This window comes from Rattus norvegicus, chromosome 18 (genome assembly GCF_021556685.1).
Source record: "Rattus norvegicus strain SHRSP/BbbUtx chromosome 18, alternate assembly SHRSP_T2T, whole genome shotgun sequence".
Taxonomy (NCBI): Eukaryota; Metazoa; Chordata; class Mammalia; order Rodentia; family Muridae; genus Rattus; species Rattus norvegicus.
The window spans coordinates 14321186-14333961 of NC_141551.1; the positions used below are offsets into that span (position 1 = coordinate 14321186).

Consider the following 12776-nt stretch of genomic DNA (forward strand, 5'->3'; position numbering starts at 1 on the left):
CTAATGCAGAATTTTAAAATAATTTTATTTGATGACTTTAAGTGTAGCTTGTATTTTTATCATAATTAACATTCTTTTCCTTTTTTTTACTGCCAAAGTTGGTTCTGTGAATTTTCTTTATCACATCTTTTATAACCAAAGATAGTTGATATTTTACTATTTAATACTTAATAAATATTTTTTCTTTCTACCATTAATCTTTAAATATTTCTTTACTGACATTGATAGGAGTTAATAGATTACATCTTGACATACATAGGTAAGAATAGACACATGATAGATACTTATATGAGTAAATGTTCATTGCTTTCTATTAAAGAACCTATGGGAATTTGGTAATTTGTATCAATACAAGTCAGTATTTGTTAATTAAAATAGAGAAAATACTAGAAGATTTGCCTCATTGCAAAAAAATTCTAGAGTCTCACCAAAGGGCTAAATATCTCATCTGTTTAGAGTATGATGGTATAAAAGCCTGTAGCAGAAAACAATAGATCGGTATTAGTATATTAACACATTTAGAAATCATTACCTGTTTGAGACATTATTTTAAGGATACAGAATGAACAAAATTGTTGAAGTCCTTCCTATCCACTTATATTCTGACAGATTATGAAAGAAAACAAAATATAAAAAGTAAGTTAGAAAAGCAGGAAACATGTACCATAGAGAATGATCAAACAGGAAAGACATGTGAACATTGCAATGTAAATAAAATGGTCATTTAGATCACAGGAAGAGGCAATGCTTCAACAAACCATTGAAGAATACTGTGGGATCAGAAATATATTGGGAGGATTTTGAGAAAATTAACACTGATCACAGACTTTGCAGTTTCTCTACTTCTGGCATGTTTAAAAATCAGCAAGGAAATTATATTGATAATGGCATTTGTTACAGTTTATTGTAGAAGTGTTTAATCAAAAGAAATGAGACAGTTGTTATCCCACCTATTATAGTGGCTTTAATATGTAATATTGCTACACATAACGTATAGTTTTAACATAAAAAAAATAGCAAGGGGAACTGAGAAACCAGAGACTTGGTAAATCGGCCACAAGGAAACTATAAATGGTAATCTCCTTTTAAAAATATGCAGGGATGCACAGAGTGACACTGGCCCGGTAGCCATAAAACATTGCACTCATCATCCGGTTATAGACAGCCCCAGAATACATTATGACCTTGTAAAGTATTAAGGAAAATTACTTGTATTAAAAAGAAAGTACAATAAATAAAAGATGATTCATTGATTATTCAAAGACCAAATCTGGCCTGCTTTGGGCTTTAAACTAATCATTATTAATATGCTAATTTACAGTAAGAGGTGGAGAAACTCCATTCATTGATGAGATGGTTTGGTAGAAAACAAAAACCCTCAGTGATTGCCAAGTGGAAATTATAGAGCTAGAGATAAACATTGTCTAAAATTAAAATTACAGAATATCCTTAGCAGAAGCCTGGACATTGCTCGAGAAAGGGTGAGTGGTTTTTGAGTCAGATGAAAGGAAATTACTTAAACCAAAGCACATCAGAGGAAAGTGTTATGGAAAGACAGAGTCACCGGATGTCTGTGAACAAACCATGGAAAAGCTGGCTACTTGCAAAGGATTTGTCCTGCCTGTTCCATACACCATTGCCGTTTCCTTGTGCAGATACAGCCTCCCACCAGTGCAATGGACAAAGCAGAACATGGCCTGGAATAAGCAGTCTCTATAGACAGTATAAATCTTGTCACTCAAAGCATCATTTATATTAGCCAAAGAGAAGCCATTTCTGGCATCTTCCAAACACGTTGGCAGTAGCATTATGCTTCTGCAAAAGGCTATCCTAAGTAGTATAAAACACAGTTTACCCAGAAGCATGGAACAAAAGAGAGTTAACTCTATCTGGATGAAACAACGTCATCCCTGGCTGCACGGGCATCCTTGTGATGACAACCAGTACAGTGCAATCTAAGTACACACATTTGAGACAGCCTACCAGATGGCCAGCAATCAAGATGGGATATCTCCTTGCATTCAGATTGTCATCTTTTCATTATACATGTATTCATAATTTTCTTGGGCCAACAGTTTCTGGAATGTTGGGGAATAAATATATCCCTTCAATTCTTCCAACAAAATTATACTATAATACAACTTTGTGTTTTAGTGAAAGACAGGGTATAACAGAAAGGTATCTCTACTAATCTTTGCAAGCTTCAACTGTTCAAAGTACTTCAGAAATGAGAAGGTTTCACCTCAGAACATTTGGTTCTTCAGATGTCAGCTACAGCCTGCGGCAGGAGGACAAAGCTCTCACCTCTACCTGCGGAGTTCCTTCAGTGCACCGGGGTTTAAAGACAGGATCCTTCATTTTTTTCAAACATTTGAGCTATGAAATTTTTATATGAAAGAATATAAAAGGTAAATTGTATAATATAGGATAAAGGCATTTAACATTTTCAGGGTGCTTCTAAGTAGTGGCTGTGATAGCATTTATTGCCCATAACCAAATGGAAAGCATTTATTTTTAGCCACATCTCTAAGTATAATGCAGGCTCCTGAATGCTGAACTCTCAGCTTGCATTTAATTTTCATGCACATCTGAGAACTCCCTGAAGGGTCATTTACAAATTGGTATGAGCTGTGTTGTTAGACAGTAGACTCTTTAAGAGCAAATGGAATTCACATAGTCTAATGAAAAATAAAATGAAGGCAAACTTATTTCTCTCAAATGGATCTATTTATACTCATAGATCCTAATTATACATGCAAATACAAGAATATATATAAATATATTAAAATTTATATAATTAAACCTAAGGGTCACTCAACCATTCACAGTTAAATTTCTTAAAATCAATAGCCACAATTCAGCATCTAAACATATGAAGGAAAGAAATGGAAAAATCCATCAACTGCAAGGTTTCCTACCCATGGTTGGGATTAGAGATCAAAAATAAATGACACTGAATGAAAGAGAAGAAATTTTACCTTCATTCATTAGAGCTACTTTATTATAAACATGTGTAGAAAGGAAAATTATTCACAGAAATGTTCTACTTGTAGACATCTAGTGGTGATTTGAGTAACTGGCAAATTTCCTATCCTCCAGTCATGTCTAAGTCAGTACAGTATGTAAGTATTCCAGGATATTCCTTTCCATAGAGACAGTACAAGTACTAATGGATAGCGGTTTCTACCTTTGGGAAACCAAGAAAAATAAAACTAATTCCTAAGTAAGTTGATACTACTAAACAATCAAATAAAATATTATATTTACACTTAATAACATTTAAAATCTACAGATTTTCATTTCCCATAATTATTTATTTTTTCTATCTTCTCATCTCAGGTTATTTGAAATCTGCTGATGTTTTACTGATCTGAAAATGTTGTAGCCAACATTTAAATACGTAAGCAATAAATGCATGATTTCCTTTGCAGGTAAGCGTGTAATAACCCTATCAACATAGACACAGTTACAGACCCTCATATTAATGGACATAAACCAGATCTCATTAAAAGAGAAATGTCTGAGAAAGGTTAATTCTGCACTTTAAGATTCATGCTCTTCTTATTAAGGGCACTTTTGTGTCCTGTTAATATAGGCACTTGCCCAATTGTACTGGGCACCTACAGTCAACTTTATCTCTAAATAGGTGCTGTATACGGCAGACATTAAAATGAGTTTGGCCTGAGCGAATACATCAGTGGATAAATAAGCTACAACTTGGAGGAGCTGAGTTTGATTGTTAGACCTATGTAAGGTGGCCCAGCATGGTGCTATGTGTGTGTAATCCCAGTACTCCTACAGCCAGACGGGAGGCAGAGTTGGGGGTCTTTAACAGTCCAAGAGCCAAGTAGCTGGCATCTGCTGCAGGAAAAAAACAAAGGAGACCCTGTCTCAAACAAGGGAAAAAACGTGAGGACAGACGCCAGAAGGGTCCTGACTTCTACGTGTCTGTGGTTCTTCCATGTACCCATATCCACACACACAGATGATCTCTTTCTACGACAATCTATACACACGGAAACATTAAAATATAAAATGGCTCTGTAAAACAATGTGCTTCTTACATTCATTTCAGTTGTCACTCATAAGCCACGGTAAGCTCTTGTTTCGGGTCAGTGAGACATTTTTAAAGGCAGATGCATATATGAAACATTAAATATTTAATAAATCATATTCAAGATAATATGTGTGTATAATTATGTACTTCTCGACTAATTTATAGCTCGGCAATGGTCTATGAAACATGTCCACTATCTCAAAGAACTTCACTGCCTAATGACACTACAGCCAATCTCATTGTGTAGATGCATTTCACAATGTTTGCACAAGGACAAAATTGTCTAATTATGCATTTTTCAAAGTGCATCTCTGTTGCTGGCAATGCATGATTGCATGATGACAAGTCAATGTAAAAGACAAAGATGAAATAATTACTTAGATGATAACAGAAATTAGACAAAAGACTTTGAAGCATCTATCTGGCCTAGAGGAGACTTTCTAAAATGTGTAGGGATCACTTAGGAAAGAACACAGATGTGTAGTAAACACAATGTTCATATGCCCACAAGGTATCACAAAAGAAGAACAATGACTGCTAACATCTAAAAAAGCTGTGTAACTAGGGCAATGATTATTTATGGTGATGACATTGCTAACATTTGCATGCACAAAGATTCTCTCTCATACAGAAATGGATATTTTTTCTTTTAAATTGAATTTTTTCTATCCATACTTCTGGAAAAATTACTAAATAAAGGTCATTCTGTAATTTCTAGCTCAGATTACATATTCCATCAGCATTAGAACCAATACCACATTTTCCCTAAAGCCATCCTTCATAGAAAGTGAGTGGCTGCAATGACAGTTAAGATGACAGACAGCCTTAAAAGGGGTCAGTTAATTCTTTTTTCACTCCTAATCAAGGATATCCAATAAGGAGTCTGCCCTTGTCAAAAATGCTCATACTCAACCCAGTCAAATAATCTTTCAGCTTTCTAGACCTCTCCATTCATCCCTGTTAGACTGCCCCACACTGACTTGTGCATCTGTAAGACTCTTTCTAGCATAAAGCATAAATTACCTAGTATCTTATTCTCATGCTCTTGGGCTTGATTCCTTAGGATGCAATGCTGAATGGACAAAGCAAAATAAAGCCATGGAAGGTCCCCATTCACTGAGTCACCATGCACAGCCTTGAGCAGACCTTGTCTTCTCAAGCCGCCCTCCTCCTCTGGCTATGGCTATTTGGTTCTTCTCAGAGAATTTTGACTGTCACCTATGTCCAATCATCTTTCTTTTGCTGTCACTCAATGTTTTTCTATAAAGATGAAAATATTCTCAAACAATTATGCATTCTTGTTTTTTCTATAATTTGTTCTCTGAGATGTTTAGGCTTTTGTTCATAATTAAAGCACGTGTACATAGGCTTTAACTCAGAAATAAGCACTTAAGCATTCCAAGCCAAGCCATTGATTCTTTCTGCCACACCAAGCTTAGCCTGAGGGCACTTAATCTGAAAAATACCAAATTCTGTATGAACAAGCTGTAACAAGAAAAGGAGTTGAAAGCCACACAGTGTTGTTGACATCAAAACAATGACCCACTCTAATAGCTTATCAGCTTCCTAAGGGGACAAGAGGTTGACAGGTTACTTCTGCCTCTGTTATTTACCTCTTCTCACAGGTAAGTTGTCATCTGTCCTGTAGACCTTGGCCACCTCCTTCAAGAGGCAACCCTGCCTCTCTTATTTCTATGAGACAACAGGCTCTCTTCCTTCCTTGTGCTCCCTATTTTTCTGTCATTTACAATCGTGACCTACAGCATCTCAAATCTCCTGCATCATATCATTAATGGTAAAGAAATCATTCTGCTTCGTAACCTTGCAAAATCATAGTTCATAAGGAACAGCTGATACATGTGTTGTCAATGGCTATAAACTCTAATTGGTTCCTTTCATGGACTCTGTGATGTGACTGAGGGAAACGTTCTTCTTAACCTCACATGGAGTCTCCCTGGCTGACCTTAACCACCGAGCATACATATACAGTCACAGAACTGGGACCTGAGCTCAATTTCCATGGTTCTGTGACCCTTGCCCATCATTTCTTTGAGAACAGCTTGGGATCTTCTGCACAAAGAACTCTTAGAAAAACTTACACGAATATAATAAGACATTATATTTTAGCAGCAAAGCATCCCAATACGGTTTAATGGAAAGATAAAAAAAAAACAGCTTATTTTATTAAAAGGGAAGGACTCGTAACCAGAGAGTATTTGAAAATTATGCTATTCTCAGGGAAATGGATGGAATTCATTATGTTGAACAAAATAAGCCAGACTCAGAAAGACATATATTACATATTTTCTCTCACATGGAGGAATAGATTTCAACAGACACACACTTGCACACACTTATGTATATGTGACATAAAAGCATAGAGGAGGGGAACTAGGGTAGGGGTCACGATGGGTGATGATGGGTGAGTATGAACAAAGGACAATGATGATGTATAAAAATGACACCCAATGAACAACAATGCCAACCAACCAACGCTTCCAGGGACTAAGCCACTACCCAAAGACTATACATGGACTGACCCTGGACTCTGACCTCATATGTAGCAAGGAATATTCTAGTAAGAGCACCAGTGGAAGGGGAAGCCCTTGGTCCTGCAAGACTGGACCCCCAGTGAACGTGATTGTTGGGGGGAGGGCGGCAATGGGGGGAGGATGAGGAGAGGAACACCCATATAGAAGGGAAGAGGGAGAGGTTAGGGGGATGTTGGCCTGGAAACCTGGAAAGGTAATAACAATTGAAATGTAAATAAGAAATACCCAATTTAATAAAGATGGAGAAAAGAAAAAAAAATGACACCCAAACCCATTATTTTGTATGATAGCTATAAATAATTGAAGTGAAAACAGACAATTTTGAGTGCTTAAACTTCTTACCTTATAATTAGGATAATTCACACCTTCATAGGTCAAAATGATTTTAAAAAGTAAGGTCAAAATATCTAGTTTATGCACAGATATAAATGCAGAAGTGCCCTGTTTACAGATGGACAATGCAATGTTGGGTAACACGGGGAGGGCTAGATCCTGTTCCAACTGTGAGAGAAAGACACGGTGTAATTAAGAAGTAGTAGCTAAAATTCATAACTAATTTCTCAATTCAACAGATACATCGCTGAAAGTTATGGTGTCTTGAAGGTATGCAATGACGTTTACTGTACAGTTGCTTTTCCTGTTTACAGAAGCAATTAACCTCGGTGTGGTTTTGCTGAAATTTGACATTTTGTTTACTTTCCAAGTTTACTTTAGGATCAAGGGTCCTATTATCATCTATGTCTGCTCAGATGGATAAATTATTCTTCAGATAATTTCTACTTCTCATACAAGATAAACTCATTTTAAAGTATGTTTATTAGATCTAAAGACCACTATTATTATAAAAAGTCATTTATTTTGAGGCTCAGTATTTATGTGCCTGACACTTCAAGCTTATTGATGCTTTATGTAGAAAAATAGTACTCTTCATAAAAAATATTTCATTGTTATTTTATGTGAGGCAGAGCTGGAATGTTATAAAATAAAAGGCTTAAAAGAAAATGTAAATCATTTTTGGCATGAGTAGATAGTCATGAATGAGAGTGTTTTTATTCTGCCTTCCGTCAAAGTCTGGCCTCATTATTTAGAATAAAACATGGCAAAATGGAATCAGAAGACTCAAAACAATGAAAGCAAAAGAGGAAGTCAGGCACAATTTCTTATTGTCCTATCCATACAAGGGAAGAACAGAAAAGGATGAAAGACTCCTCAGAAGTCAATAACATTTTTAACAGGTAAAAAGAAATAAGAATTTTAAAACCCAGAGCAATTATTGTCAAGAGATCCTACTGAAATTAACAGAATACAAACCACTCAGAGCCAATAGATTTCAACAGCCAGGAATGACATTAAATGATTTATCACTGTGTAAATCAGAAGAGTGCAGCTGTGAAGTAGGAGGGTATGAAAATCATCCAAAGGCAGGTGGATTCAGAAGCAGAAGATCCAGGAAGATCCTGGATCATTAACTCTCTGTTCAGATTGTGAGAGTGTGGTGCTGTGGTTGAGCTTGCATGGTGTAAGCTTGCAAGTCAGATGAGTGGAATGGATACAGATGAGAGAGAGCATGTGGCAGCTTAGAAACTCACATCTAATGCCAGAGGCTCCCCCAGCTGAATGGGTGCGCTCTAATCTTGCTTCTAGCCCTGCAGTTATAGAGACAACAGGCCAAATAATGACCCTGGGGTTTCCTCACCTATATTGAGAAAATAACAGTTTCTTTATAGGTTATGGGAATTTTACAAAATGAGCTCTGTAAACTATGTGATTTTTAATAAACAATTTCAAAAGGTACCCGTCATCATCTATGCTCATTTTCTGTTAGAAATAATGTTAAAATAATTTGATTTTATAGTTAACCTGCTAGAGTTTAGATGTATTTTGCTTCAACAGATTCATGCACATGGAACTTTAGATGAACAAACTACTGATATTATTGGTAAGCATTTCAAGATTGTGGACGCACTGGCAGACTATGTCAGAATGCTAGGAATAGCATTCAGTGCACCAACTCCACGGTTTGGGAAAATCCTGGTTTTCCTCCCTTAGATATTTTGTAGTAGACTTGGATAAAGGAAAAGACAAGCTTTGAGTTGTGCTGCTTGTTCTGTGTGATGCTAAGAGCTATCCTCCAAGCTTTTATGATATCAAAGTGATAATGTGTTACTAAAATAAATCTCCATACTAGGAGTGAGACTAGTTAAAGTTACTGGATTAAAAACTTCAAAATTCTGAAAGTTATCTTGATATTTCAGGACATCAAATATTTAATGAAGCAACTGTATAAAATAAAAAATAAGAAAAAATTTCCTTCTATGAAACTAGAAAGTAGCAATTATTGTTGAAACAGCTCTTTTCTCAACTGTCTTCCTTTTTAGTTCACCTTCTTATGCCTCTCTTCTTTTTCTTCTCCCTTTCTTCTTTCTCTCCCTTCTACGTCTTCCCATCACCCTTCTCTCTTCCTCTGCTCTCTCTCTCTCCTCTCATTAATCATGTGCACAAAAACCAACACGTATACGTATACCATGATACTTTATCTTGACTGTGTCAGCTGGTATGGAATGAATGACTCCCGGGAGGTTAATGGACACCTCTGGGCATGTATGTGGGGCGCTTCCATAGCTGATCCACTCCTGATATTTTTCTTCTAGAGGATGAATCACTGATGGCATGTCTCTTGTACTGGATTTTGCCTTGGCCTTTCCTGTGTTCCCTTACTCTGCCTCCTGTCAACCATGGAGTGGGCAGCCTCAGCCATTGGCTCCTCCCAACTTGATTTTGTGCCACTCTGGAAGCCTAATATCAATAGAGCTAATGAGTGGTCTGATTCCTCTGAAATATGAATCCAAGTAAATTTTTTCTGCCATAGGTTGTTTATCTAACATGCATGGTCAAAGAGATGGAAAGCTAACATAATGTGTGTGTCTATATTTAAGACCCAAAGGTGTACGTGTATTCATAAAGAGGAAGGACGGTGGACCTTCAATAACATTCTTGAGATAACTATGATGTTTTGTTCTGCCTGCAGATTTTTGACTACATTTTTTACCAAGTCATGGTGGATAGCAAGAAAAGACAGGAAGTCCAGGATTGTTTGGAGGCAGAAACGCAGTCTGTTCCTTCAACAATCTCCCTGCTTTCCAGGCATTCCTCATATGTATAATCTAGCTTTTCAAATGGCTTTTTGAAGGAGAGAGGACAGGCTGAGAGAAGCAGAGGATAAGCCTTCCATCATCCCATAATCCTTTAACAAATGTTCATACTCTGAAGAGTACTAACTCAGCCACAGTGCAGAGAAAAATAATTATTCCCAAATATACTATACTGCAAAGTGAGCACAGGCAGAGTGAGCACAGGCCACCTTTTCTCAGTCCAGCTCCTTTAAAAAGATCATTACTATTCATTTTCATTATAAACTTAAGATTACTATAGTATGATTAGTTGCAAACACTAATGTGAAAAGTCCATGTTATTAGAAATAATAATTTTATAAAATATTAACAAATTATTTGATTTAACAATCACTTTATACTGACTTCTTAAGGAGCTCAATTTCTGTTCCTACTACTCTATAGATGTGTTGTTTGGAGGTAGAACTGGGAGGTAAACGCCAGAAAGCACACTTGGGCAAAGGGCACTGAATGAAGATTGAATTATCTTATCACAGAAACAAGCAAAGGGGGAAGAAACAGCAAACACAATTTCAGCTCAAAAATGATTCTTACTTTTCCAGATGTCCCACTTTAAAGTGAGTGTGCCAAGATGAACAAGATAGGGTTGTTTCTTGGCTGCAAGACACATCCATTCAAATGGAGATGTGAGATGGATAAGAAAATAGTTATACTACAGGTTTGCAATAAATACAATAAAATACACGTTCTGTCCCTTTCTTCAATATCCTCTAGCTGTCCTTTCTGTTTATCACCCCAAATCTTACTACCATTCCTATCATCCCAGCAAATCAAGATTTTTACAGTCAATTTAGTTCTAAGACGTAGATGGTTTATCTGTTTGCCCAGCTGTCAAAGAACTTTAGCTTAAAAGCCCTATTCAAAACAGAACTTACTGAGTTGTTGAATTGCCTGAAGGCTAAGATTGCCCCCAACTCGGGTAATACTATGTCCAATTTTCTGAGGAACTGCCAGACTGATTTCCAGAGCGGTTGTACCAGCTTGCAATCCCACCAACAATGGGGGAGTGGTCCTCTCTCCACATCTGATTCAGCTATACCACTCCTGGGCATATACCCAAAAGATGCTCCAACATATAACAAGGGCACCCATGCTCTACTATGCTCATAGGAGCCTTATAGATAATAGCAAGAAGTTGGAAAAAACCCAGATGTCTTTCAACAGAGGAATACAGAAAATGTGGTACAGTTACATAACAGGGTACTACTTAGTTATTAAAAAAACAGTGACTTCATGAAATTCTTAGACAAATGGATGGAACTAGAAAATATCCTGAGAGAGATAACCCAATCACAAAAGGAAACACATGATATGCACTCACTGATAAGTACATATCAGTCCCAAAACTCAGAATACCCAAGATACAATTCACAGACCACATGAAGCTCAAGAAGAAAGGCTAAAGTGTAGATGCTTCTGTACTTCTTAGAAGGGGGAACAGAATACTCACAGGAGGAAATATTGAGACAAAGTGTGGAGCAGAGACTGAAGAAAAGGCCATCCAAAGACTGGTACACAGGGAGATCCATCCCACATGCAATCATCAAACACAGTCACTATTGCAGATGCCAAGAGGTACATTCTGACAGGAGCCTAATATAGCTGTCTCCTGAGAAGCTCTGCCAGAGCCTGACAAATACAGAGGTAGATGCTCATAGCCAACCATTGGGCTGAGAATGGGGTCCCATATGGAGGAGTTAGAGAAAGGAATGAAGTAGCTGCTGGGGTTTGCAACCCCATAGGAAGAACAACAATATCAACCAACCTGATACCCCAGAGCTCCCAGGAACTAAACCACCAACCAAAGAGTACATGGAGTGACCCATGGCTCCGGTCACATATGTAGCAGAGGATGGCCTTGTCAGCATCAATGGAAGGAGATGCCTTTGGTCCTGTGAAGGCTCATTTCCCTGGTGTAGAGGAATGCTAGGGTAGGGAAGCAGGAGGGAGTAGGTGGTAGGGTGGGGGAGCACTCTCATGGAGGCAGGAAATAGGGGAATGGGATGTGGGTTTCTAGCGGGGAAACCAGGAAGGAGGAGAACATTTAGAATGTAAATATAGAAAATATCCAATTAAAAAAATGAAAAAACCCCACAAAAATTAAAACAAAAGACTGTTTTCCCCATTAATAGTAGTTTGCTGATTCAAACAAAGCACAAGAATGTTGTAAAGAAATATAGCATTAATTTGCCTTTCTATGAAAGTTTATAAAATATAGTTGTGTTGTATTAATACCAAAAATATTAGAGAAAATTCTTTCTCAAGAAAATTATTTAAGGAAAATCGAGGTAGTTCTCACACTGCAATAAGGCTCAAAGAATGATCTATACAGAGAGACTCAAATGTAGTTAAGTTAGCTAAGCATGGGAGCTCATGACTAATCATAGTGGAATACTGAGACAAAAGGATAGCATCTAATTTAGGGTAGCCTGAGCTACATAGCAAGTTACATGTTAGTCAATGATACACAGCAAAATCTATCTACACACGCCGGTATGTGCATGCGCGCGCATGCACGCACACACACAGGCACATACACACACACACACACACACACACACATGCACACAAATAAAAACAAAAATATGTCTTCTTTAAGAGTCATGTGAACTCCTAACTTCCCATATACACTGGGAGACACATATGACTTAATGTTCAGCCCCGGAAAGGTCTTGAATCTGATTCTCTGTCTTAACAGGATTCTGTCATCTCCCAAGGTTCTAATTCATACAGTCATTCACAGAATAGGATATGTGGTCATGAAAATACTACCAAAGCTCAAGTATAACATTGCAAAATAACTGAGCTACAAGCAAAACTTGTGAGTCCTTTAGCATCCTTTGCTGTTCTGAGCAAGTAGGTGTCATGGCAAGCTTGGTCCTAAGCCTTACCCTTGAGTTAGAGCAGGATCTAGCCGAGAGGCACGGCACGTCTTTGGGATGTGAGATGGTCCTAGATACTGATGGAAGCAGAAGG

At 37.4% G+C, this 12776-nt stretch overlaps 1 protein-coding gene across 6 annotated transcripts in view; it reads right to left on the bottom strand.

Annotated features, from left to right (window-relative positions):
* The window catches only part of Nol4 (nucleolar protein 4), a 362305-nt gene that overhangs the window by 199813 nt on the left and 149716 nt on the right, over nucleotides 1–12776 (bottom strand).